Consider the following 26,702-nt stretch of genomic DNA (forward strand, 5'->3'; position numbering starts at 1 on the left):
AGGAGAGAGGAATAACGTCTCGGGAGAGACAAAAAGTGAGTAAAAAACACCCTAAGTATGTTTAGAACTACAATTGAACTTTCTTCTGTCGATTCTTGTCTTTTTTCTGAATACTCACTAAATATAGCGACAAAGTCGCTAAGTTGGCAACACTGGTGAGAGGTGGGTAGCGAGATATCAGTAATCAATGGTAATCACATACTATTTCTTCGTAACTATGATCATTCGAGAACAGTACATTTTTCATTTGGGTCTCGAGATGAATAAACTCAAGAACCTCTGACATGAATTCTTAAACTATGATTTGGGACCCAAAGCGGTTATTAACATGTCATAGGTGGGTCGCGAGATATGAGTGAACATTCAGAATCATATACTATTTCTTCATAATGTTGGTCGTTCGAGGACACTGCATTTCTCATTTGGCTCTGGAGCTTAAAAATGGTAAAAACGTCTGAAACAGCAGATGAATCATTTCGTGTAAGTAATTAACCTACGATATGGTGGGGAACTTTGTCAAACGGCAGAGTTGCTGAGTTTCTTAGCTTGCATAGTAAGTCTTAACTCATTCAAAAAACAACCCTTCTAAAATTACATTACAGTGCCGTGACCCGGATTCGAACCGGGGTTGCTGCGACCACAACGCAGAGTACTAACCACTATACGATCACGGCCGGCTACAAGAGCTGGCTTTGTAAAGCCTACATAGGCTGTGAAAGTGATGTGCACAAGCTGGCTAAACTCTTTTCATTTTGGTCTCGATAATGAATAAACTGAAGAAACAGTGGAGCTTTACGCAGTCGGTAGGTTTTTTCTCATTCAAAAAGTGCCCTTTTTCCGTGACATTGGAATATCTCAATTGCATCCTCCTCACGTCATCTCTAATTCTCTAAACCCATTGGTGAGAAAACCTGAGTGCCCTCCCCTCTGACCTTCTCCACCAATGTGAACAATAACAAGGTACTGCTGAGATTTGAACTCAGGATCTCCTGTTTACTAGACAGGCACTTTAACCAACTAAGCCACAGCACCCATAAAAGTCATATATGTTGCAGATGTGAACACCCACACCTATTTGAATCAAACCAGTCTCATTAATTTAACCCACATCTCTGTCTAGCAAAATCACATCACAAAAGAGATGTCTTTTAGTAATATTGGAAACGATACAGACACCTTCAATTGTCTAGCAACAGGGTTTCTTAAGCTACGTTTTGGGACGCAAAGTGGGCCTGAGCATGTGAGAGGCAGTGTTGCCAAATCCTCAGGAAGGAAAGTAGCTATTGCTGGTCCTAAAAGTAGCTAGAAGTCGCTAAATGACGTCATCACATAATTTTCATAATTGGCCAAGTGGATGTAATTGTGATTGACGCTGTAGGAGAGAGGAATAACGTCTCGGGAGAGACAAAAAGTGAGTAAAAAACACCCTAAGTATGTTTAGAACTACAATTGAACTTTCTTCTGTCGATTCTTGTCTTTTTTCTGAATACTCACTAAATATAGCGACAAAGTCGCTAAGTTGGCAACACTGGTGAGAGGTGGGTAGCGAGATATCAGTAATCAATGGTAATCACATACTATTTCTTCGTAACTATGATCATTCGAGGACAGTACATTTTTCATTTGGGTCTCGAGATGAATAAACTCAAGAACCTCTGACATGAATTCTTAAACTATGATTTGGGACCCAAAGCGGTTATTAACATGTCATAGGTGGGTCGCGAGATATGAGTGAACATTCAGAATCATATACTATTTCTTCATAATGTTGGTCGTTCGAGGACACTGCATTTCTCATTTGGCTCTGGAGCTTAAAAATGGTAAAAACGTCTGAAACAGCAGATGAATCATTTCGTGTAAGTAATTAACCTACGATATGGTGGGGAACTTTGTCAAACGGCAGAGTTGCTGAGTTTCTTAGCTTGCATAGTAAGTCTTAACTCATTCAAAAAACAACCCTTCTAAAATTACATTACAGTGCCGTGACCCGGATTCGAACCGGGGTTGCTGCGACCACAACGCAGAGTACTAACCACTATACGATCACGGCCGGCTACAAGAGCTGGCTTTGTAAAGCCTACATAGGCTGTGAAAGTGATGTGCACAAGCTGACTAAACTCTTTTCATTTTGGTCTCGATAATGAATAAACTGAAGAAACAGTGGAGCTTTACGCAGTCGGTAGGTTTTTTCTCATTCAAAAAGTGCCCTTTTTCCGTGACATTGGAATATCTCAATTGCATCCTCCTCACGTCATCTCTAATTCTCTAAACCCATTGGTGAGAAAACCTGAGTGCCCTCCCCTCTGACCTTCTCCACCAATGTGAACAATAAAAAGGTACTGCTGAGATTTGAACTCAGGATCTCCTGTTTACTAGACAGGCACTTTAACCAACTAAGCCACAGCACCCATAAAAGTCATATATGTTGCAGATGTGAACACCCACACCTATTTGAATCAAACCAGTCTCATTAATTTAACCCACATCTCTGTCTAGCAAAATCACATCACAAAAGAGATGTCTTTTAGTAATATTGGAAACGATACAGACACCTTCAATTGTCTAGCAACAGGGTTTCTTAAGCTACGTTTTGGGACGCAAAGTGGGCCTGAGCATGTGAGAGGCAGTGTTGCCAAATCCTCAGGAAGGAAAGTAGCTATTGCTGGTCCTAAAAGTAGCTAGAAGTCGCTAAATGACGTCATCACATAATTTTCATAATTGGCCAAGTGGATGTAATTGTGATTGACGCTGTAGGAGAGAGGAATAACGTCTCGGGAGAGACAAAAAGTGAGTAAAAAACACCCTAAGTATGTTTAGAACTACAATTGAACTTTCTTCTGTCGATTCTTGTATTTTTTCTGAATACTCACTAAATATAGCGACAAAGTCGCTAAGTTGGCAACACTGGTGAGAGGTGGGTAGCGAGATATCAGTAATCAATGGTAATCACATACTATTTCTTCGTACCTATGATAATTCGAGAACAGTACATTTTTCATTTGGGTCTCGAGATGAATAAACTCAAGAACCTCTGACATGAATTCTTAAACTATGATTTGGGACCCAAAGCGGTTATTAACATGTCATAGGTGGGTCGCGAGATATGAGTGAACATTCAGAATCATATACTATTTCTTCATAATGTTGGTCGTTCGAGGACACTGCATTTCTCATTTGGCTCTGGAGCTTAAAAATGGTAAAAACGTCTGAAACAGCAGATGAATCATTTCGTGTAAGTAATTAACCTACAATATGGTGGGGAACTTTGTCAAACGGCAGAGTTGCTGAGTTTCTTAGCTTGCATAGTAAGTCTTAACTCATTCAAAAAACAACCCTTCTAAAATTACATTGCAGTGCCGTGACCCGGATTCGAACCGGGGTTGCTGCGACCACAACGCAGAGTACTAACCACTATACGATCACGGCCGGCTACAAGAGTTGGCTTTGTAAAGCCTACATAGGCTGTGAAAGTGATGTGCACAAGCTGACTAAACTCTTTTCATTTTGGTCTCGATAATGAATAAACTGAAGAAACAGTGGAGCTTTACACAGTCGGTAGGTTTTTTCTCATTCAAAAAGTGCCCTTTTTCCGTGACATTGGAATATCTCAATTGCATCCTCCTCACGTCATCTCTAATTCTCTAAACCCATTGGTGAGAAAACCTGAGTGCCCTCCCCTCTGACCTTCTCCACCAATGTGAACAATAAAAAGGTACTGCTGAGATTTGAACTTAGGAGCTCCTGTTTACTAGACAGGCACTTTAACCAACTAAGCCACAGCACCCATAAACGTCATATTTGTTGCAGATGTGAACACCCACACCTATTTGAATCAAACCAGTCTCATTAATTTAACCCACATCTCTGTCTAGCAAAATCACATCACAAAAGAGATGTCTTTTAGTAATATTGGAAACGATACAGACACCTTCAATTGTCTAGCAACAGGGTTTCTTAAGCTACGTTTTGGGACGCAAAGTGGGCCTGAGCATGTGAGAGGCAGTGTTGCCAAATCCTCAGGAAGGAAAGTAGCTATTGCTGGTCCTAAAAGTAGCTAGAAGTCGCTAAATAACGTCATCACATAATTTTCATAATTGGCCAAGTGGATGTAATTGTGATTGACGCTGTAGGAGAGAGGAATAACGTCTCGGGAGAGACAAAAAGTGAGTAAAAAACACCCTAAGTATGTTTAGAACTACAATTGAACTTTCTTCTGTCGATTCTTGTATTTTTTCTGAATACTCACTAAATATAGCGACAAAGTCGCTAAGTTGGCAACACTGGTGAGAGGTGGGTAGCGAGATATCAGTAATCAATGGTAATCACATACTATTTCTTCGTACCTATGATCATTCGAGAACAGTACATTTTTCATTTGGGTCTCGAGATGAATAAACTCAAGAACCTCTGACATGAATTCTTAAACTATGATTTGGGACCCAAAGCGGTTATTAACATGTCATAGGTGGGTCGCGAGATATGAGTGAACATTCAGAATCATATACTATTTCTTCATAATGTTGGTCGTTCGAGGACACTGCATTTCTCATTTGGCTCTGGAGCTTAAAAATGGTAAAAACGTCTGAAACAGCAGATGAATCATTTCGTGTAAGTAATTAACCTACGATATGGTGGGGAACTTTGTCAAACGGCAGAGTTGCTGAGTTTCTTAGCTTGCATAGTAAGTCTTAACTCATTCAAAAAACAACCCTTCTAAAATTACATTACAGTGCCGTGACCCGGATTCGAACCGGGGTTGCTGCGACCACAACGCAGAGTACTAACCACTATACGATCACGGCCGGCTACAAGAGCTGGCTTTGTAAAGCCTACATAGGCTGTGAAAGTGATGTGCACAAGCTGGCTAAACTCTTTTCATTTTGGTCTCGATAATGAATAAACTGAAGAAACAGTGGAGCTTTACGCAGTCGGTAGGTTTTTTCTCATTCAAAAAGTGCCCTTTTTCCGTGACATTGGAATATCTCAATTGCATCCTCCTCACGTCATCTCTAATTCTCTAAACCCATTGGTGAGAAAACCTGAGTGCCCTCCCCTCTGACCTTCTCCACCAATGTGAACAATAAAAAGGTACTGCTGAGATTTGAACTCAGGATCTCCTGTTTACTAGACAGGCACTTTAACCAACTAAGCCACAGCACCCATAAAAGTCATATATGTTGCAGATGTGAACACCCACACCTATTTGAATCAAACCAGTCTCATTAATTTAACCCACATCTCTGTCTAGCAAAATCACATCACAAAAGAGATGTCTTTTAGTAATATTGGAAACGATACAGACACCTTCAATTGTCTAGCAACAGGGTTTCTTAAGCTACGTTTTGGGACGCAAAGTGGGCCTGAGCATGTGAGAGGTAGTGTTGCCAAATCCTCAGGAAGGAAAGTAGCTATTGCTGGTCCTAAAAGTAGCTAGAAGTCGCTAAATTACGTCATCACATCATTTTCATAATTGGCCAAGTGGATGTAATTGTGATTGACGCTGTAGGAGAGAGGAATAACGTCTCGGGAGAGACAAAAAGTGAGTAAAAAACACCCTAAGTATGTTTAGAACTACAATTGAACTTTCTTCTGTCGATTCTTGTCTTTTTTCTGAATACTCACTAAATATAGCGACAAAGTCGCTAAGTTGGCAACACTGGTGAGAGGTGGGTAGCGAGATATCAGTAATCAATGGTAATCACATACTATTTCTTCGTACCTATGATCATTCGAGAACAGTACATTTTTCATTTGGGTCTCGAGATGAATAAACTCAAGAACCTCTGACATGAATTCTTAAACTATGATTTGGGACCCAAAGCGGTTATTAACATGTCATAGGTGGGTCGCGAGATATGAGTGAACATTCAGAATCATATACTATTTCTTCATAATGTTGGTCGTTCGAGGACACTGCATTTCTCATTTGGCTCTGGAGCTTAAAAATGGTAAAAACGTCTGAAACAGCAGATGAATCATTTCGTGTAAGTAATTAACCTACGATATGGTGGGGAACTTTGTCAAACGGCAGAGTTGCTGAGTTTCTTAGCTTGCATAGTAAGTCTTAACTCATTCAAAAAACAACCCTTCTAAAATTAGATTACAGTGCCGTGACCCGGATTCGAACCGGGGTTGCTGCGACCACAACGCAGAGTACTAACCACTATACGATCACGGCCAGCTACAAGAGCTGGCTTTGTAAAGCCTACATAGGCTGTGAAAGTGATGTGCACAAGCTGGCTAAACTCTTTTCATTTTGGTCTCGATAATGAATAAACTGAAGAAACAGTGGAGCTTTACGCAGTCGGTAGGTTTTTTCTCATTCAAAAAGTGCCCTTTTTCCGTGACATTGGAATATCTCAATTGCATCCTCCTCACGTCATCTCTAATTCTCTAAACCCATTGGTGAGAAAACCTGAGTGCCCTCCCCTCTGACCTTCTCCACCAATGTGAACAATAAAAAGGTACTGCTGAGATTTGAACTCAGGATCTCCTGTTTACTAGACAGGCACTTTAACCAACTAAGCCACAGCACCCATAAAAGTCATATATGTTGCAGATGTGAACACCCACACCTATTTGAATCAAACCAGTCTCATTAATTTAACCCACATCTCTGTCTAGCAAAATCACATCACAAAAGAGATGTCTTTTAGTAATATTGGAAACGATACAGACACCTTCAATTGTCTAGCAACAGGGTTTCTTAAGCTACGTTTTGGGACGCAAAGTGGGCCTGAGCATGTGAGAGGTAGTGTTGCCAAATCCTCAGGAAGGAAAGTAGCTATTGCTGGTCCTAAAAGTAGCTAGAAGTCGCTAAATTACGTCATCACATCATTTTCATAATTGGCCAAGTGGATGTAATTGTGATTGACGCTGTAGGAGAGAGGAATAACGTCTCGGGAGAGACAAAAAGTGAGTAAAAAACACCCTAAGTATGTTTAGAACTACAATTGAACTTTCTTCTGTCGATTCTTGTCTTTTTTCTGAATACTCACTAAATATAGCGACAAAGTCGCTAAGTTGGCAACACTGGTGAGAGGTGGGTAGCGAGATATCAGTAATCAATGGTAATCACATACTATTTCTTCGTACCTATGATCATTCGAGAACAGTACATTTTTCATTTGGGTCTCGAGATGAATAAACTCAAGAACCTCTGACATGAATTCTTAAACTATGATTTGGGACCCAAAGCGGTTATTAACATGTCATAGGTGGGTCGCGAGATATGAGTGAACATTCAGAATCATATACTATTTCTTCATAATGTTGGTCGTTCGAGGACACTGCATTTCTCATTTGGCTCTGGAGCTTAAAAATGGTAAAAACGTCTGAAACAGCAGATGAATCATTTCGTGTAAGTAATTAACCTACGATATGGTGGGGAACTTTGTCAAACGGCAGAGTTGCTGAGTTTCTTAGCTTGCATAGTAAGTCTTAACTCATTCAAAAAACAACCCTTCTAAAATTAGATTACAGTGCCGTGACCCGGATTCGAACCGGGGTTGCTGCGACCACAACGCAGAGTACTAACCACTATACGATCACGGCCAGCTACAAGAGCTGGCTTTGTAAAGCCTACATAGGCTGTGAAAGTGATGTGCACAAGCTGGCTAAACTCTTTTCATTTTGGTCTCGATAATGAATAAACTGAAGAAACAGTGGAGCTTTACGCAGTCGGTAGGTTTTTTCTCATTCAAAAAGTGCCCTTTTTCCGTGACATTGGAATATCTCAATTGCATCCTCCTCACGTCATCTCTAATTCTCTAAACCCATTGGTGAGAAAACCTGAGTGCCCTCCCCTCTGACCTTCTCCACCAATGTGAACAATAAAAAGGTACTGCTGAGATTTGAACTCAGGATCTCCTGTTTACTAGACAGGCACTTTAACCAACTAAGCCACAGCACCCATAAAAGTCATATATGTTGCAGATGTGAACGCCCACACCTATTTGAATCAAACCAGTCTCATTAATTTAACCCACATCTCTGTCTAGCAAAATCACATCACAAAAGAGATGTCTTTTAGTAATATTGGAAACGATACAGACACCTTCAATTGTCTAGCAACAGGGTTTCTTAAGCTACGTTTTGGGACGCAAAGTGGGCCTGAGCATGTGAGAGGCAGTGTTGCCAAATCCTCAGGAAGGAAAGTAGCTATTGCTGGTCCTAAAAGTAGCTAGAAGTCGCTAAATGACGTCATCACATAATTTTCATAATTGGCCAAGTGGATGTAATTGTGATTGACGCTGTAGGAGAGAGGAATAACGTCTCGGGAGAGACAAAAAGTGAGTAAAAAACACCCTAAGTATGTTTAGAACTACAATTGAACTTTCTTCTGTCGATTCTTGTCTTTTTTCTGAATACTCACTAAATATAGCGACAAAGTCGCTAAGTTGGCAACACTGGTGAGAGGTGGGTAGCGAGATATCAGTAATCAATGGTAATCACATACTATTTCTTCGTACCTATGATAATTCGAGAACAGTACATTTTTCATTTGGGTCTCGAGATGAATAAACTCAAGAACCTCTGACATGAATTCTTAAACTATGATTTGGGACCCAAAGCGGTTATTAACATGTCATAGGTGGGTCGCGAGATATGAGTGAACATTCAGAATCATATACTATTTCTTCATAATGTTGGTCGTTCGAGGACACTGCATTTCTCATTTGGCTCTGGAGCTTAAAAATGGTAAAAACGTCTGAAACAGCAGATGAATCATTTCGTGTAAGTAATTAACCTACGATATGGTGGGGAACTTTGTCAAACGGCAGAGTTGCTGAGTTTCTTAGCTTGCATAGTAAGTCTTAACTCATTCAAAAAACAACCCTTCTAAAATTAGATTACAGTGCCGTGACCCGGATTCGAACCGGGGTTGCTGCGACCACAACGCAGAGTACTAACCACTATACGATCACGGCCAGCTACAAGAGCTGGCTTTGTAAAGCCTACATAGGCTGTGAAAGTGATGTGCACAAGCTGGCTAAACTCTTTTCATTTTGGTCTCGATAATGAATAAACTGAAGAAACAGTGGAGCTTTACGCAGTCGGTAGGTTTTTTCTCATTCAAAAAGTGCCCTTTTTCCGTGACATTGGAATATCTCAATTGCATCCTCCTCACGTCATCTCTAATTCTCTAAACCCATTGGTGAGAAAACCTGAGTGCCCTCCCCTCTGACCTTCTCCACCAATGTGAACAATAAAAAGGTACTGCTGAGATTTGAACTCAGGATCTCCTGTTTACTAGACAGGCACTTTAACCAACTAAGCCACAGCACCCATAAAAGTCATATATGTTGCAGATGTGAACGCCCACACCTATTTGAATCAAACCAGTCTCATTAATTTAACCCACATCTCTGTCTAGCAAAATCACATCACAAAAGAGATGTCTTTTAGTAATATTGGAAACGATACAGACACCTTCAATTGTCTAGCAACAGGGTTTCTTAAGCTACGTTTTGGGACGCAAAGTGGGCCTGAGCATGTGAGAGGCAGTGTTGCCAAATCCTCAGGAAGGAAAGTAGCTATTGCTGGTCCTAAAAGTAGCTAGAAGTCGCTAAATGACGTCATCACATAATTTTCATAATTGGCCAAGTGGATGTAATTGTGATTGACGCTGTAGGAGAGAGGAATAACGTCTCGGGAGAGACAAAAAGTGAGTAAAAAACACCCTAAGTATGTTTAGAACTACAATTGAACTTTCTTCTGTCGATTCTTGTCTTTTTTCTGAATACTCACTAAATATAGCGACAAAGTCGCTAAGTTGGCAACACTGGTGAGAGGTGGGTAGCGAGATATCAGTAATCAATGGTAATCACATACTATTTCTTCGTACCTATGATAATTCGAGAACAGTACATTTTTCATTTGGGTCTCGAGATGAATAAACTCAAGAACCTCTGACATGAATTCTTAAACTATGATTTGGGACCCAAAGCGGTTATTAACATGTCATAGGTGGGTCGCGAGATATGAGTGAACATTCAGAATCATATACTATTTCTTCATAATGTTGGTCGTTCGAGGACACTGCATTTCTCATTTGGCTCTGGAGCTTAAAAATGGTAAAAACGTCTGAAACAGCAGATGAATCATTTTGTGTAAGTAATTAACCTACAATATGGTGGGGAACTTTGTCAAACGGCAGAGTTGCTGAGTTTCTTAGCTTGCATAGTAAGTCTTAACTCATTCAAAAAACAACCCTTCTAAAATTACATTGCAGTGCCGTGACCCGGATTCGAACCGGGGTTGCTGCGACCACAACGCAGAGTACTAACCACTATACGATCACGGCCGGCTACAAGAGCTGGCTTTGTAAAGCCTACATAGGCTGTGAAAGTGATGTGCACAAGCTGACTAAACTCTTTTCATTTTGGTCTCGATAATGAATAAACTGAAGAAACAGTGGAGCTTTACACAGTCGGTAGGTTTTTTCTCATTCAAAAAGTGCCCTTTTTCCGTGACATTGGAATATCTCAATTGCATCCTCCTCACGTCATCTCTAATTCTCTAAACCCATTGGTGAGAAAACCTGAGTGCCCTCCCCTCTGACTTTCTCCACCAATGTGAACAATAAAAAGGTACTGCTGAGATTTGAACTCAGGAGCTCCTGTTTACTAGACAGGCACTTTAACCAACTAAGCCACAGCACCCATAAACGTCATATTTGTTGCAGATGTGAACACCCACACCTATTTGAATCAAACCAGTCTCATTAATTTAACCCACATCTCTGTCTAGCAAAATCACATCACAAAAGAGATGTCTTTTAGTAATATTGGAAACGATACAGACACCTTCAATTGTCTAGCAACAGGGTTTCTTAAGCTACGTTTTGGGACGCAAAGTGGGCCTGAGCATGTGAGAGGCAGTGTTGCCAAATCCTCAGGAAGGAAAGTAGCTATTGCTGGTCCTAAAAGTAGCTAGAAGTCGCTAAATGACGTCATCACATAATTTTCATAATTGGCCAAGTGGATGTAATTGTGATTGACGCTGTAGGAGAGAGGAATAACGTCTCGGGAGAGACAAAAAGTGAGTAAAAAACACCCTAAGTATGTTTAGAACTACAATTGAACTTTCTTCTGTCGATTCTTGTCTTTTTTCTGAATACTCACTAAATATAGCGACAAAGTCGCTAAGTTGGCAACACTGGTGAGAGGTGGGTAGCGAGATATCAGTAATCAATGGTAATCACATACTATTTCTTCGTACCTATGATCATTCGAGAACAGTACATTTTTCATTTGGGTCTCGAGATGAATAAACTCAAGAACCTCTGACATGAATTCTTAAACTATGATTTGGGACCCAAAGCGGTTATTAACATGTCATAGGTGGGTCGCGAGATATGAGTGAACATTCAGAATCATATACTATTTCTTCATAATGTTGGTCGTTCGAGGACACTGCATTTCTCATTTGGCTCTGGAGCTTAAAAATGGTAAAAACGTCTGAAACAGCAGATGAATCATTTCGTGTAAGTAATTAACCTACAATATGGTGGGGAACTTTGTCAAACGGCAGAGTTGCTGAGTTTCTTAGCTTGCATAGTAAGTCTTAACTCATTCAAAAAACAACCCTTCTAAAATTACATTGCAGTGCCGTGACCCGGATTCGAACCGGGGTTGCTGCGACCACAACGCAGAGTACTAACTACTATACGATCACGGCCGGCTACAAGAGCTGGCTTTGTAAAGCCTACATAGGCTGTGAAAGTGATGTGCACAAGCTGACTAAACTCTTTTCATTTTGGTCTCGATAATGAATAAACTGAAGAAACAGTGGAGCTTTACACAGTCGGTAGGTTTTTTCTCATTCAAAAAGTGCCCTTTTTCCGTGACATTGGAATATCTCAATTGCATCCTCCTCACGTCATCTCTAATTCTCTAAACCCATTGGTGAGAAAACCTGAGTGCCCTCCCCTCTGACTTTCTCCACCAATGTGAACAATAAAAAGGTACTGCTGAGATTTGAACTCAGGAGCTCCTGTTTACTAGACAGGCACTTTAACCAACTAAGCCACAGCACCCATAAACGTCATATTTGTTGCAGATGTGAACACCCACACCTATTTGAATCAAACCAGTCTCATTAATTTAACCCACATCTCTGTCTAGCAAAATCACATCACAAAAGAGATGTCTTTTAGTAATATTGGAAACGATACAGACACCTTCAATTGTCTAGCAACAGGGTTTCTTAAGCTACGTTTTGGGACGCAAAGTGGGCCTGAGCATGTGAGAGGCAGTGTTGCCAAATCCTCAGGAAGGAAAGTAGCTATTGCTGGTCCTAAAAGTAGCTAGAAGTCGCTAAATGACGTCATCACATAATTTTCATAATTGGCCAAGTGGATGTAATTGTGATTGACGCTGTAGGAGAGAGGAATAACGTCTCGGGAGAGACAAAAAGTGAGTAAAAAACCCCCTAAGTATGTTTAGAACTACAATTGAACTTTCTTCTGTCGATTCTTGTCTTTTATCTGAATACTCACTAAATATAGCGACAAAGTCGCTAAGTTGGCAACACTGGTGAGAGGTGGGTAGCGAGATATCAGTAATCAATGGTAATCACATACTATTTCTTCGTACCTATGATCATTCGAGAACAGTACATTTTTCATTTGGGTCTCGAGATGAATAAACTCAAGAACCTCTGACATGAATTCTTAAACTATGATTTGGGACCCAAAGCGGTTATTAACATGTCATAGGTGGGTCGCGAGATATGAGTGAACATTCAGAATCATATACTATTTCTTCATAATGTTGGTCGTTCGAGGACACTGCATTTCTCATTTGGCTCTGGAGCTTAAAAATTGTAAAAACGTCTGAAACAGCAGATGAATCATTTCGTGTAAGTAATTAACCTACAATATGGTGGGGAACTTTGTCAAACGGCAGAGTTGCTGAGTTTCTTAGCTTGCAAAGTAAGTCTTAACTCATTCAAAAAACAACCCTTCTAAAATTACATTGCAGTGCCGTGACCCGGATTCGAACCAGGGTTGCTGCAACCACAACGCAGAGTACTAACCACTATACGATCACGGCCGGCTACAAGAGCTGGCTTTGTAAAGCCTACATAGGCTGTGAAAGTGATGTGCACAAGCTGACTAAACTCTTTTCATTTTGGTCTCGATAATGAATAAACTGAAGAAACAGTGGAGCTTTACACAGTCGGTAGGTTTTTTCTCATTCAAAAAGTGCCCTTTTTCCGTGACATTGGAATATCTCAATTGCATCCTCCTCACGTCATCTCTAATTCTCTAAACCCATTGGTGAGAAAACCTGAGTGCCCTCCCCTCTGACCTTCTCCACCAATGTGAACAATAAAAAGGTACTGCTGAGATTTGAACTCAGGATCTCCTGTTTACTAGACAGGCACTTTAACCAACTAAGCCACAGCACCCATAAAAGTCATATATGTTGCAGATGTGAACACCCACACCTATTTGAATCAAACCAGTCTCATTAATTTAACCCACATCTCTGTCTAGCAAAATCACATCACAAAAGAGATGTCTTTTAGTAATATTGGAAACGATACAGACACCTTCAATTGTCTAGCAACCGGGTTTCTTAAGCTACGTTTTGGGACGCAAAGTGGGCCTGAGCATGTGAGAGGCAGTGTTGCCAAATCCTCAGGAAGGAAAGTAGCTATTGCTGGTCCTAAAAGTAGCTAGAAGTCGCTAAATGACGTCATCACATAATTTTCATAATTGGCCAAGTGGATGTAATTGTGATTGACGCTGTAGGAGAGAGGAATAACGTCTCGGGAGAGACAAAAAGTGAGTAAAAAACACCCTAAGTATGTTTAGAACTACAATTGAACTTTCTTCTGTCGATTCTTGTCTTTTTTCTGAATACTCACTAAATATAGCGACAAAGTCGCTAAGTTGGCAACACTGGTGAGAGGTGGGTAGCGAGATATCAGTAATCAATGGTAATCACATACTATTTCTTCGTACCTATGATAATTCGAGAACAGTACATTTTTCATTTGGGTCTCGAGATGAATAAACTCAAGAACCTCTGACATGAATTCTTAAACTATGATTTGGGACCCAAAGCGGTTATTAACATGTCATAGGTGGGTCGCGAGATATGAGTGAACATTCAGAATCATATACTATTTCTTCATAATGTTGGTCGTTCGAGGACACTGCATTTCTCATTTGGCTCTGGAGCTTAAAAATGGTAAAAACGTCTGAAACAGCAGATGAATCATTTCGTGTAAGTAATTAACCTACAATATGGTGGGGAACTTTGTCAAACGGCAGAGTTGCTGAGTTTCTTAGCTTGCATAGTAAGTCTTAACTCATTCAAAAAACAACCCTTCTAAAATTACATTGCAGTGCCGTGACCCGGATTCGAACCGGGGTTGCTGCGACCACAACGCAGAGTACTAACCACTATACGATCACGGCCGGCTACAAGAGCTGGCTTTGTAAAGCCTACATAGGCAGTGAAAGTGATGTGCACAAGCTGACTAAACTCTTTTCATTTTGGTCTCGATAATGAATAAACTGAAGAAACAGTGGAGCTTTACACAGTCGGTAGGTTTTTTCTCATTCAAAAAGTGCCCTTTTTCCGTGACATTGGAATATCTCAATTGCATCCTCCTCACGTCATCTCTAATTCTCTAAACCCATTGGTGAGAAAACCTGAGTGCCCTCCCCTCTGACTTTCTCCACCAATGTGAACAATAAAAAGGTACTGCTGAGATTTGAACTCAGGAGCTCCTGTTTACTAGACAGGCACTTTAACCAACTAAGCCACAGCACCCATAAACGTCATATTTGTTGCAGATGTGAACACCCACACCTATTTGAATCAAACCAGTCTCATTAATTTAACCCACATCTCTGTCTAGCAAAATCACATCACAAAAGAGATGTCTTTTAGTAATATTGGAAACGATACAGACACCTTCAATTGTCTAGCAACAGGGTTTCTTAAGCTACGTTTTGGGACGCAAAGTGGGCCTGAGCATGTGAGAGGCAGTGTTGCCAAATCCTCAGGAAGGAAAGTAGCTATTGCTGGTCCTAAAAGTAGCTAGAAGTCGCTAAATTACGTCATCACATCATTTTCATAATTGGCCAAGTGGATGTAATTGTGATTGACGCTGTAGGAGAGAGGAATAACGTCTCGGGAGAGACAAAAAGTGAGTAAAAAACACCCTAAGTATGTTTAGAACTACAATTGAACTTTCTTCTGTCGATTCTTGTCTTTTTTCTGAATACTCACTAAATATAGCGACAAAGTCGCTAAGTTGGCAACACTGGTGAGAGGTGGGTAGCGAGATATTAGTAATCAATGGTAATCACATACTATTTCTTCGTAACTATGATCATTCGAGAACAGTACATTTTTCATTTGGGTCTCGAGATGAATAAACTCAAGAACCTCTGACATGAATTCTTAAACTATGATTTGGGACCCAAAGCGGTTATTAACATGTCATAGGTGGGTCGCGAGATATGAGTGAACATTCAGAATCATATACTATTTCTTCATAATGTTGGTCGTTCGAGGACACTGCATTTCTCATTTGGCTCTGGAGCTTAAAAATTGTAAAAACGTCTGAAACAGCAGATGAATCATTTCGTGTAAGTAATTAACCTACAATATGGTGGGGAACTTTGTCAAACGGCAGAGTTGCTGAGTTTCTTAGCTTGCATAGTAAGTCTTAACTCATTCAAAAAACAACCCTTCTAAAATTACATTGCAGTGCCGTGACCCGGATTCGAACCGGGGTTGCTGCGACCACAAGGCAGAGTACTAAACACTATACGATCACAGCCGGCTACAAGAGCTGGCTTTGTAAAGCCTACATAGGCTGTGAAAGTGATGTGCACAAGCTGGCTAAACTCATTTCATTTTGGTCTCGATAATGAATAAACTGAAGAAACAGTGGAGCTTTACGCAGTCGGTAGGTTTTTTCTCATTCAAAAAGTGCCCTTTTTCCGTGACATTGGAATATCTCAATTGCATCCTCCTCACGTCATCTCTAATTCTCTAAACCCATTGGTGAGAAAACCTGAGTGCCCTCCCCTCTGACCTTCTCCACCAATGTGAACAATAAAAAGGTACTGCTGAGATTTGAACTCAGGATCTCCTGTTTACTAGACAGGCACTTTAACCAACTAAGCCACAGCACCCATAAAAGTGATATATGTTGCAGATGTGAACACCCACACCTATTTGAATCAAACCAGTCTCATTAATTTAACCCACATCTCTGTATAGCAAAATCACATCACAAAAGAGATGTCTTTTAGTAATATTGGAAACGATACAGACACCTTCAATTGTCTAGCAACAGGGTTTGTTAAGCTACGTTTTGGGACGCAAAGTGGGCATGAGCATGTGAGAGGCAGTGTTGCCAAATCCTCAGGAAGGAAAGTAGCTATTGCTGGTCCTAAAAGTAGCTAGAAGTCGCTAAATGACGTCATCACATAATTTTCATAATTGGCCAAGTGGATATAATTGTGATTGACGCTGTAGGAGAGAGGAATAACGTCTCGGGAGAGACAAAAAGTGAGTAAAAAACACCCTAAGTATGTTTAGAACTACAATTGAACTTTCTTCTGTCGATTCTTGTCTTTTTTCTGAATACTCACTAAATATAGCGACAAAGTCGCTAAGTTGGCAACACTGGTGAGAGGTGGGTAGCGAGATATCAGTAATCAATGGTAATCACATACTATTTCTTCGTAACTATGATCATTCGAGAACAGTACATTTTTCATTTGGGTCTCGAGATGAATAAACTCAAGAACCTCTGACATGAATTCTTAAACTATGATTTGGGACCCAAAGCGGTTATTAACATGTCATAGGTGGGTCGCGAGATATGAGTGAACATTCAGAATCATATACTATTTCTTCATAATGTTGGTCGTTCGAGGACACTGCATTTCTCATTTGGCTCTGGAGCTTAAAAATGGTAAAAACGTCTGAAACAGCAGATGAATCATTTCGTGTAAGTAATTAACCTACGATATGGTGGGGAACTTTGTCAAACGGCAGAGTTGCTGAGTTTCTTAGCTTGCATAGTAAGTCTTAACTCATTCAAAAAACAACCCTTCTAAAATTACATTACAGTGCCGTGACCCGGATTCGAACCGGGGTTGCTGCGACCACAACGCAGAGTACTAACCACTATACGATCACGGCCGGCTACAAGAGCTGGCTTTGTAAAGCCTACATAGGCTGTGAAAGTGATGTGCACAAGCTGGCTAAACTCTTTTCATTTTGGTCTCGATAATGAATAAACTGAAGAAACAGTGGAGCTTTACGCAGTCGGTAGGTTTTTTCTCATTCAAAAAGTGCCCTTTTTCCGTGACATTGGAATATCTCAATTGCATCCTCCTCACGTCATCTCTAATTCTCTAAACCCATTGGTGAGAAAACCTGAGTGCCCTCCCCTCTGACCTTCTCCACCAATGTGAACAATAACAAGGTACTGCTGAGATTTGAACTCAGGATCTCCTGTTTACTAGACAGGCACTTTAACCAACTAAGCCACAGCACCCATAAAAGTCATATATGTTGCAGATGTGAACACCCACACCTATTTGAATCAAACCAGTCTCATTAATTTAACCCACATCTCTGTCTAGCAAAATCACATCACAAAAGAGATGTCTTTTAGTAATATTGGAAACGATACAGACACCTTCAATTGTCTAGCAACAGGGTTTCTTAAGCTACGTTTTGGGACGCAAAGTGGGCCTGAGCATGTGAGAGGCAGTGTTGCCAAATCCTCAGGAAGGAAAGTAGCTATTGCTGGTCCTAAAAGTAGCTAGAAGTCGCTAAATGACGTCATCACATAATTTTCATAATTGGCCAAGTGGATGTAATTGTGATTGACGCTGTAGGAGAGAGGAATAACGTCTCGGGAGAGACAAAAAGTGAGTAAAAAACACCCTAAGTATGTTTAGAACTACAATTGAACTTTCTTCTGTCGATTCTTGTCTTTTTTCTGAATACTCACTAAATATAGCGACAAAGTCGCTAAGTTGGCAACACTGGTGAGAGGTGGGTAGCGAGATATCAGTAATCAATGGTAATCACATACTATTTCTTCGTAACTATGATCATTCGAGGACAGTACATTTTTCATTTGGGTCTCGAGATGAATAAACTCAAGAACCTCTGACATGAATTCTTAAACTATGATTTGGGACCCAAAGCGGTTATTAACATGTCATAGGTGGGTCGCGAGATATGAGTGAACATTCAGAATCATATACTATTTCTTCATAATGTTGGTCGTTCGAGGACACTGCATTTCTCATTTGGCTCTGGAGCTTAAAAATGGTAAAAACGTCTGAAACAGCAGATGAATCATTTCGTGTAAGTAATTAACCTACGATATGGTGGGGAACTTTGTCAAACGGCAGAGTTGCTGAGTTTCTTAGCTTGCATAGTAAGTCTTAACTCATTCAAAAAACAACCCTTCTAAAATTACATTACAGTGCCGTGACCCGGATTCGAACCGGGGTTGCTGCGACCACAACGCAGAGTACTAACCACTATACGATCACGGCCGGCTACAAGAGCTGGCTTTGTAAAGCCTACATAGGCTGTGAAAGTGATGTGCACAAGCTGACTAAACTCTTTTCATTTTGGTCTCGATAATGAATAAACTGAAGAAACAGTGGAGCTTTACGCAGTCGGTAGGTTTTTTCTCATTCAAAAAGTGCCCTTTTTCCGTGACATTGGAATATCTCAATTGCATCCTCCTCACGTCATCTCTAATTCTCTAAACCCATTGGTGAGAAAACCTGAGTGCCCTCCCCTCTGACCTTCTCCACCAATGTGAACAATAAAAAGGTACTGCTGAGATTTGAACTCAGGATCTCCTGTTTACTAGACAGGCACTTTAACCAACTAAGCCACAGCACCCATAAAAGTCATATATGTTGCAGATGTGAACACCCACACCTATTTGAATCAAACCAGTCTCATTAATTTAACCCACATCTCTGTCTAGCAAAATCACATCACAAAAGAGATGTCTTTTAGTAATATTGGAAACGATACAGACACCTTCAATTGTCTAGCAACAGGGTTTCTTAAGCTACGTTTTGGGACGCAAAGTGGGCCTGAGCATGTGAGAGGCAGTGTTGCCAAATCCTCAGGAAGGAAAGTAGCTATTGCTGGTCCTAAAAGTAGCTAGAAGTCGCTAAATGACGTCATCACATAATTTTCATAATTGGCCAAGTGGATGTAATTGTGATTGACGCTGTAGGAGAGAGGAATAACGTCTCGGGAGAGACAAAAAGTGAGTAAAAAACACCCTAAGTATGTTTAGAACTACAATTGAACTTTCTTCTGTCGATTCTTGTATTTTTTCTGAATACTCACTAAATATAGCGACAAAGTCGCTAAGTTGGCAACACTGGTGAGAGGTGGGTAGCGAGATATCAGTAATCAATGGTAATCACATACTATTTCTTCGTACCTATGATAATTCGAGAACAGTACATTTTTCATTTGGGTCTCGAGATGAATAAACTCAAGAACCTCTGACATGAATTCTTAAACTATGATTTGGGACCCAAAGCGGTTATTAACATGTCATAGGTGGGTCGCGAGATATGAGTGAACATTCAGAATCATATACTATTTCTTCATAATGTTGGTCGTTCGAGGACACTGCATTTCTCATTTGGCTCTGGAGCTTAAAAATGGTAAAAACGTCTGAAACAGCAGATGAATCATTTCGTGTAAGTAATTAACCTACAATATGGTGGGGAACTTTGTCAAACGGCAGAGTTGCTGAGTTTCTTAGCTTGCATAGTAAGTCTTAACTCATTCAAAAAACAACCCTTCTAAAATTACATTGCAGTGCCGTGACCCGGATTCGAACCGGGGTTGCTGCGACCACAACGCAGAGTACTAACCACTATACGATCACGGCCGGCTACAAGAGTTGGCTTTGTAAAGCCTACATAGGCTGTGAAAGTGATGTGCACAAGCTGACTAAACTCTTTTCATTTTGGTCTCGATAATGAATAAACTGAAGAAACAGTGGAGCTTTACACAGTCGGTAGGTTTTTTCTCATTCAAAAAGTGCCCTTTTTCCGTGACATTGGAATATCTCAATTGCATCCTCCTCACGTCATCTCTAATTCTCTAAACCCATTGGTGAGAAAACCTGAGTGCCCTCCCCTCTGACCTTCTCCACCAATGTGAACAATAAAAAGGTACTGCTGAGATTTGAACTTAGGAGCTCCTGTTTACTAGACAGGCACTTTAACCAACTAAGCCACAGCACCCATAAACGTCATATTTGTTGCAGATGTGAACACCCACACCTATTTGAATCAAACCAGTCTCATTAATTTAACCCACATCTCTGTCTAGCAAAATCACATCACAAAAGAGATGTCTTTTAGTAATATTGGAAACGATACAGACACCTTCAATTGTCTAGCAACAGGGTTTCTTAAGCTACGTTTTGGGACGCAAAGTGGGCCTGAGCATGTGAGAGGCAGTGTTGCCAAATCCTCAGGAAGGAAAGTAGCTATTGCTGGTCCTAAAAGTAGCTAGAAGTCGCTAAATAACGTCATCACATAATTTTCATAATTGGCCAAGTGGATGTAATTGTGATTGACGCTGTAGGAGAGAGGAATAACGTCTCGGGAGAGACAAAAAGTGAGTAAAAAACACCCTAAGTATGTTTAGAACTACAATTGAACTTTCTTCTGTCGATTCTTGTATTTTTTCTGAATACTCACTAAATATAGCGACAAAGTCGCTAAGTTGGCAACACTGGTGAGAGGTGGGTAGCGAGATATCAGTAATCAATGGTAATCACATACTATTTCTTCGTACCTATGATCATTCGAGAACAGTACATTTTTCATTTGGGTCTCGAGATGAATAAACTCAAGAACCTCTGACATGAATTCTTAAACTATGATTTGGGACCCAAAGCGGTTATTAACATGTCATAGGTGGGTCGCGAGATATGAGTGAACATTCAGAATCATATACTATTTCTTCATAATGTTGGTCGTTCGAGGACACTGCATTTCTCATTTGGCTCTGGAGCTTAAAAATGGTAAAAACGTCTGAAACAGCAGATGAATCATTTCGTGTAAGTAATTAACCTACGATATGGTGGGGAACTTTGTCAAACGGCAGAGTTGCTGAGTTTCTTAGCTTGCATAGTAAGTCTTAACTCATTCAAAAAACAACCCTTCTAAAATTACATTACAGTGCCGTGACCCGGATTCGAACCGGGGTTGCTGCGACCACAACGCAGAGTACTAACCACTATACGATCACGGCCGGCTACAAGAGCTGGCTTTGTAAAGCCTACATAGGCTGTGAAAGTGATGTGCACAAGCTGGCTAAACTCTTTTCATTTTGGTCTCGATAATGAATAAACTGAAGAAACAGTGGAGCTTTACGCAGTCGGTAGGTTTTTTCTCATTCAAAAAGTGCCCTTTTTCCGTGACATTGGAATATCTCAATTGCATCCTCCTCACGTCATCTCTAATTCTCTAAACCCATTGGTGAGAAAACCTGAGTGCCCTCCCCTCTGACCTTCTCCACCAATGTGAACAATAAAAAGGTACTGCTGAGATTTGAACTCAGGATCTCCTGTTTACTAGACAGGCACTTTAACCAACTAAGCCACAGCACCCATAAAAGTCATATATGTTGCAGATGTGAACACCCACACCTATTTGAATCAAACCAGTCTCATTAATTTAACCCACATCTCTGTCTAGCAAAATCACATCACAAAAGAGATGTCTTTTAGTAATATTGGAAACGATACAGACACCTTCAATTGTCTAGCAACAGGGTTTCTTAAGCTACGTTTTGGGACGCAAAGTGGGCCTGAGCATGTGAGAGGTAGTGTTGCCAAATCCTCAGGAAGGAAAGTAGCTATTGCTGGTCCTAAAAGTAGCTAGAAGTCGCTAAATTACGTCATCACATCATTTTCATAATTGGCCAAGTGGATGTAATTGTGATTGACGCTGTAGGAGAGAGGAATAACGTCTCGGGAGAGACAAAAAGTGAGTAAAAAACACCCTAAGTATGTTTAGAACTACAATTGAACTTTCTTCTGTCGATTCTTGTCTTTTTTCTGAATACTCACTAAATATAGCGACAAAGTCGCTAAGTTGGCAACACTGGTGAGAGGTGGGTAGCGAGATATCAGTAATCAATGGTAATCACATACTATTTCTTCGTACCTATGATCATTCGAGAACAGTACATTTTTCATTTGGGTCTCGAGATGAATAAACTCAAGAACCTCTGACATGAATTCTTAAACTATGATTTGGGACCCAAAGCGGTTATTAACATGTCATAGGTGGGTCGCGAGATATGAGTGAACATTCAGAATCATATACTATTTCTTCATAATGTTGGTCGTTCGAGGACACTGCATTTCTCATTTGGCTCTGGAGCTTAAAAATGGTAAAAACGTCTGAAACAGCAGATGAATCATTTCGTGTAAGTAATTAACCTACGATATGGTGGGGAACTTTGTCAAACGGCAGAGTTGCTGAGTTTCTTAGCTTGCATAGTAAGTCTTAACTCATTCAAAAAACAACCCTTCTAAAATTAGATTACAGTGCCGTGACCCGGATTCGAACCGGGGTTGCTGCGACCACAACGCAGAGTACTAACCACTATACGATCACGGCCAGCTACAAGAGCTGGCTTTGTAAAGCCTACATAGGCTGTGAAAGTGATGTGCACAAGCTGGCTAAACTCTTTTCATTTTGGTCTCGATAATGAATAAACTGAAGAAACAGTGGAGCTTTACGCAGTCGGTAGGTTTTTTCTCATTCAAAAAGTGCCCTTTTTCCGTGACATTGGAATATCTCAATTGCATCCTCCTCACGTCATCTCTAATTCTCTAAACCCATTGGTGAGAAAACCTGAGTGCCCTCCCCTCTGACCTTCTCCACCAATGTGAACAATAAAAAGGTACTGCTGAGATTTGAACTCAGGATCTCCTGTTTACTAGACAGGCACTTTAACCAACTAAGCCACAGCACCCATAAAAGTCATATATGTTGCAGATGTGAACGCCCACACCTATTTGAATCAAACCAGTCTCATTAATTTAACCCACATCTCTGTCTAGCAAAATCACATCACAAAAGAGATGTCTTTTAGTAATATTGGAAACGATACAGACACCTTCAATTGTCTAGCAACAGGGTTTCTTAAGCTACGTTTTGGGACGCAAAGTGGGCCTGAGCATGTGAGAGGCAGTGTTGCCAAATCCTCAGGAAGGAAAGTAGCTATTGCTGGTCCTAAAAGTAGCTAGAAGTCGCTAAATGACGTCATCACATAATTTTCATAATTGGCCAAGTGGATGTAATTGTGATTGACGCTGTAGGAGAGAGGAATAACGTCTCGGGAGAGACAAAAAGTGAGTAAAAAACACCCTAAGTATGTTTAGAACTACAATTGAACTTTCTTCTGTCGATTCTTGTCTTTTTTCTGAATACTCACTAAATATAGCGACAAAGTCGCTAAGTTGGCAACACTGGTGAGAGGTGGGTAGCGAGATATCAGTAATCAATGGTAATCACATACTATTTCTTCGTACCTATGATAATTCGAGAACAGTACATTTTTCATTTGGGTCTCGAGATGAATAAACTCAAGAACCTCTGACATGAATTCTTAAACTATGATTTGGGACCCAAAGCGGTTATTAACATGTCATAGGTGGGTCGCGAGATATGAGTGAACATTCAGAATCATATACTATTTCTTCATAATGTTGGTCGTTCGAGGACACTGCATTTCTCATTTGGCTCTGGAGCTTAAAAATGGTAAAAACGTCTGAAACAGCAGATGAATCATTTCGTGTAAGTAATTAACCTACGATATGGTGGGGAACTTTGTCAAACGGCAGAGTTGCTGAGTTTCTTAGCTTGCATAGTAAGTCTTAACTCATTCAAAAAACAACCCTTCTAAAATTAGATTACAGTGCCGTGACCCGGATTCGAACCGGGGTTGCTGCGACCACAACGCAGAGTACTAACCACTATACGATCACGGCCAGCTACAAGAGCTGGCTTTGTAAAGCCTACATAGGCTGTGAAAGTGATGTGCACAAGCTGGCTAAACTCTTTTCATTTTGGTCTCGATAATGAATAAACTGAAGAAACAGTGGAGCTTTACGCAGTCGGTAGGTTTTTTCTCATTCAAAAAGTGCCCTTTTTCCGTGACATTGGAATATCTCAATTGCATCCTCCTCACGTCATCTCTAATTCTCTAAACCCATTGGTGAGAAAACCTGAGTGCCCTCCCCTCTGACCTTCTCCACCAATGTGAACAATAAAAAGGTACTGCTGAGATTTGAACTCAGGATCTCCTGTTTACTAGACAGGCACTTTAACCAACTAAGCCACAGCACCCATAAAAGTCATATATGTTGCAGATGTGAACGCCCACACCTATTTGAATCAAACCAGTCTCATTAATTTAACCCACATCTCTGTCTAGCAAAATCACATCACAAAAGAGATGTCTTTTAGTAATATTGGAAACGATACAGACACCTTCAATTGTCTAGCAACAGGGTTTCTTAAGCTACGTTTTGGGACGCAAAGTGGGCCTGAGCATGTGAGAGGCAGTGTTGCCAAATCCTCAGGAAGGAAAGTAGCTATTGCTGGTCCTAAAAGTAGCTAGAAGTCGCTAAATGACGTCATCACATAATTTTCATAATTGGCCAAGTGGATGTAATTGTGATTGACGCTGTAGGAGAGAGGAATAACGTCTCGGGAGAGACAAAAAGTGAGTAAAAAACACCCTAAGTATGTTTAGAACTACAATTGAACTTTCTTCTGTCGATTCTTGTCTTTTTTCTGAATACTCACTAAATATAGCGACAAAGTCGCTAAGTTGGCAACACTGGTGAGAGGTGGGTAGCGAGATATCAGTAATCAATGGTAATCACATACTATTTCTTCGTACCTATGATAATTCGAGAACAGTACATTTTTCATTTGGGTCTCGAGATGAATAAACTCAAGAACCTCTGACATGAATTCTTAAACTATGATTTGGGACCCAAAGCGGTTATTAACATGTCATAGGTGGGTCGCGAGATATGAGTGAACATTCAGAATCATATACTATTTCTTCATAATGTTGGTCGTTCGAGGACACTGCATTTCTCATTTGGCTCTGGAGCTTAAAAATGGTAAAAACGTCTGAAACAGCAGATGAATCATTTCGTGTAAGTAATTAACCTACAATATGGTGGGGAACTTTGTCAAACGGCAGAGTTGCTGAGTTTCTTAGCTTGCATAGTAAGTCTTAACTCATTCAAAAAACAACCCTTCTAAAATTACATTGCAGTGCCGTGACCCGGATTCGAACCGGGGTTGCTGCGACCACAACGCAGAGTACTAACCACTATACGATCACGGCCGGCTACAAGAGCTGGCTTTGTAAAGCCTACATAGGCTGTGAAAGTGATGTGCACAAGCTGACTAAACTCTTTTCATTTTGGTCTCGATAATGAATAAACTGAAGAAACAGTGGAGCTTTACACAGTCGGTAGGTTTTTTCTCATTCAAAAAGTGCCCTTTTTCCGTGACATTGGAATATCTCAATTGCATCCTCCTCACGTCATCTCTAATTCTCTAAACCCATTGGTGAGAAAACCTGAGTGCCCTCCCCTCTGACTTTCTCCACCAATGTGAACAATAAAAAGGTACTGCTGAGATTTGAACTTAGGAGCTCCTGTTTACTAGACAGGCAATTTAACCAACTAAGCCACAGCACCCATAAACGTCATATTTGTTGCAGATGTGAACACCCACACCTATTTGAATCAAACCAGTCTCATTAATTTAACCCACATCTCTGTCTAGCAAAATCACATCACAAAAGAGATGTCTTTTAGTAATATTGGAAACGATACAGACACCTTCAATTGTCTAGCAACAGGGTTTCTTAAGCTACGTTTTGGGACGCAAAGTGGGCCTGAGCATGTGAGAGGCAGTGTTGCCAAATCCTCAGGAAGGAAAGTAGCTATTGCTGGTCCTAAAAGTAGCTAGAAGTCGCTAAATGACGTCATCACATAATTTTCATAATTGGCCAAGTGGATGTAATTGTGATTGACGCTGTAGGAGAGAGGAATAACGTCTCGGGAGAGACAAAAAGTGAGTAAAAAACACCCTAAGTATGTTTAGAACTACAATTGAACTTTCTTCTGTCGATTCTTGTCTTTTTTCTGAATACTCACTAAATATAGCGACAAAGTCGCTAAGTTGGCAACACTGGTGAGAGGTGGGTAGCGAGATATCAGTAATCAATGGTAATCACATACTATTTCTTCGTACCTATGATAATTCGAGAACAGTACATTTTTCATTTGGGTCTCGAGATGAATAAACTCAAGAACCTCTGACATGAATTCTTAAACTATGATTTGGGACCCAAAGCGGTTATTAACATGTCATAGGTGGGTCGCGAGATATGAGTGAACATTCAGAATCATATACTATTTCTTCATAATGTTGGTCGTTCGAGGACACTGCATTTCTCATTTGGCTCTGGAGCTTAAAAATGGTAAAAACGTCTGAAACAGCAGATGAATCATTTCGTGTAAGTAATTAACCTACAATATGGTGGGGAACTTTGTCAAACGGCAGAGTTGCTGAGTTTCTTAGCTTGCATAGTAAG

General features: G+C 40.5%; 30 non-coding genes across 30 annotated transcripts; all 30 read right to left on the reverse strand.

Moving 5' to 3' along the window:
- Positions 1-602: 602 nt before the first annotated feature.
- Positions 603-674, reverse strand: trnah-gug. Its single transcript has one exon. It is a non-coding gene; the product is annotated as a tRNA-His (tRNA).
- Positions 675-958: 284 nt separating this feature from the next.
- On the reverse strand, positions 959-1,032 carry trnat-agu. Its single transcript has one exon. It is a non-coding gene; the product is annotated as a tRNA-Thr (tRNA).
- A 946-nt stretch (positions 1,033-1,978) lies between these two features.
- Positions 1,979-2,050, reverse strand: trnah-gug. The gene has a single exon. It is a non-coding gene; the product is annotated as a tRNA-His (tRNA).
- A 284-nt stretch (positions 2,051-2,334) lies between these two features.
- Positions 2,335-2,408, reverse strand: trnat-agu. Its single transcript has one exon. It is a non-coding gene; the product is annotated as a tRNA-Thr (tRNA).
- A 946-nt stretch (positions 2,409-3,354) lies between these two features.
- Positions 3,355-3,426, reverse strand: trnah-gug. The gene has a single exon. It is a non-coding gene; the product is annotated as a tRNA-His (tRNA).
- A 1,304-nt stretch (positions 3,427-4,730) lies between these two features.
- trnah-gug lies at positions 4,731-4,802 on the reverse strand. Its single transcript has one exon. It is a non-coding gene; the product is annotated as a tRNA-His (tRNA).
- A 284-nt stretch (positions 4,803-5,086) lies between these two features.
- On the reverse strand, positions 5,087-5,160 carry trnat-agu. The gene has a single exon. It is a non-coding gene; the product is annotated as a tRNA-Thr (tRNA).
- Positions 5,161-6,106: 946 nt separating this feature from the next.
- Positions 6,107-6,178, reverse strand: trnah-gug. Its single transcript has one exon. It is a non-coding gene; the product is annotated as a tRNA-His (tRNA).
- Positions 6,179-6,462: 284 nt separating this feature from the next.
- trnat-agu lies at positions 6,463-6,536 on the reverse strand. Its single transcript has one exon. It is a non-coding gene; the product is annotated as a tRNA-Thr (tRNA).
- Positions 6,537-7,482: 946 nt separating this feature from the next.
- Positions 7,483-7,554, reverse strand: trnah-gug. The gene has a single exon. It is a non-coding gene; the product is annotated as a tRNA-His (tRNA).
- Positions 7,555-7,838: 284 nt separating this feature from the next.
- Positions 7,839-7,912, reverse strand: trnat-agu. The gene has a single exon. It is a non-coding gene; the product is annotated as a tRNA-Thr (tRNA).
- Positions 7,913-8,858: 946 nt separating this feature from the next.
- On the reverse strand, positions 8,859-8,930 carry trnah-gug. Its single transcript has one exon. It is a non-coding gene; the product is annotated as a tRNA-His (tRNA).
- Positions 8,931-9,214: 284 nt separating this feature from the next.
- Positions 9,215-9,288, reverse strand: trnat-agu. The gene has a single exon. It is a non-coding gene; the product is annotated as a tRNA-Thr (tRNA).
- A 946-nt stretch (positions 9,289-10,234) lies between these two features.
- On the reverse strand, positions 10,235-10,306 carry trnah-gug. The gene has a single exon. It is a non-coding gene; the product is annotated as a tRNA-His (tRNA).
- Positions 10,307-12,986: 2,680 nt separating this feature from the next.
- Positions 12,987-13,058, reverse strand: trnah-gug. The gene has a single exon. It is a non-coding gene; the product is annotated as a tRNA-His (tRNA).
- A 284-nt stretch (positions 13,059-13,342) lies between these two features.
- Positions 13,343-13,416, reverse strand: trnat-agu. Its single transcript has one exon. It is a non-coding gene; the product is annotated as a tRNA-Thr (tRNA).
- A 946-nt stretch (positions 13,417-14,362) lies between these two features.
- On the reverse strand, positions 14,363-14,434 carry trnah-gug. The gene has a single exon. It is a non-coding gene; the product is annotated as a tRNA-His (tRNA).
- Positions 14,435-16,094: 1,660 nt separating this feature from the next.
- trnat-agu lies at positions 16,095-16,168 on the reverse strand. Its single transcript has one exon. It is a non-coding gene; the product is annotated as a tRNA-Thr (tRNA).
- A 946-nt stretch (positions 16,169-17,114) lies between these two features.
- On the reverse strand, positions 17,115-17,186 carry trnah-gug. Its single transcript has one exon. It is a non-coding gene; the product is annotated as a tRNA-His (tRNA).
- Positions 17,187-17,470: 284 nt separating this feature from the next.
- On the reverse strand, positions 17,471-17,544 carry trnat-agu. Its single transcript has one exon. It is a non-coding gene; the product is annotated as a tRNA-Thr (tRNA).
- Positions 17,545-18,490: 946 nt separating this feature from the next.
- On the reverse strand, positions 18,491-18,562 carry trnah-gug. Its single transcript has one exon. It is a non-coding gene; the product is annotated as a tRNA-His (tRNA).
- Positions 18,563-18,846: 284 nt separating this feature from the next.
- On the reverse strand, positions 18,847-18,920 carry trnat-agu. The gene has a single exon. It is a non-coding gene; the product is annotated as a tRNA-Thr (tRNA).
- A 946-nt stretch (positions 18,921-19,866) lies between these two features.
- Positions 19,867-19,938, reverse strand: trnah-gug. Its single transcript has one exon. It is a non-coding gene; the product is annotated as a tRNA-His (tRNA).
- Positions 19,939-21,242: 1,304 nt separating this feature from the next.
- trnah-gug lies at positions 21,243-21,314 on the reverse strand. Its single transcript has one exon. It is a non-coding gene; the product is annotated as a tRNA-His (tRNA).
- A 284-nt stretch (positions 21,315-21,598) lies between these two features.
- On the reverse strand, positions 21,599-21,672 carry trnat-agu. The gene has a single exon. It is a non-coding gene; the product is annotated as a tRNA-Thr (tRNA).
- Positions 21,673-22,618: 946 nt separating this feature from the next.
- Positions 22,619-22,690, reverse strand: trnah-gug. Its single transcript has one exon. It is a non-coding gene; the product is annotated as a tRNA-His (tRNA).
- Positions 22,691-22,974: 284 nt separating this feature from the next.
- trnat-agu lies at positions 22,975-23,048 on the reverse strand. The gene has a single exon. It is a non-coding gene; the product is annotated as a tRNA-Thr (tRNA).
- A 946-nt stretch (positions 23,049-23,994) lies between these two features.
- trnah-gug lies at positions 23,995-24,066 on the reverse strand. Its single transcript has one exon. It is a non-coding gene; the product is annotated as a tRNA-His (tRNA).
- Positions 24,067-24,350: 284 nt separating this feature from the next.
- trnat-agu lies at positions 24,351-24,424 on the reverse strand. The gene has a single exon. It is a non-coding gene; the product is annotated as a tRNA-Thr (tRNA).
- Positions 24,425-25,370: 946 nt separating this feature from the next.
- trnah-gug lies at positions 25,371-25,442 on the reverse strand. Its single transcript has one exon. It is a non-coding gene; the product is annotated as a tRNA-His (tRNA).
- Positions 25,443-26,702: the final 1,260 nt, after the last annotated feature.

The sequence above is a fragment of the Oncorhynchus mykiss genome, unplaced genomic scaffold (genome assembly GCF_013265735.2).
Source record: "Oncorhynchus mykiss isolate Arlee unplaced genomic scaffold, USDA_OmykA_1.1 un_scaffold_363, whole genome shotgun sequence".
Lineage (NCBI taxonomy): Eukaryota > Metazoa > Chordata > Actinopteri > Salmoniformes > Salmonidae > Oncorhynchus > Oncorhynchus mykiss.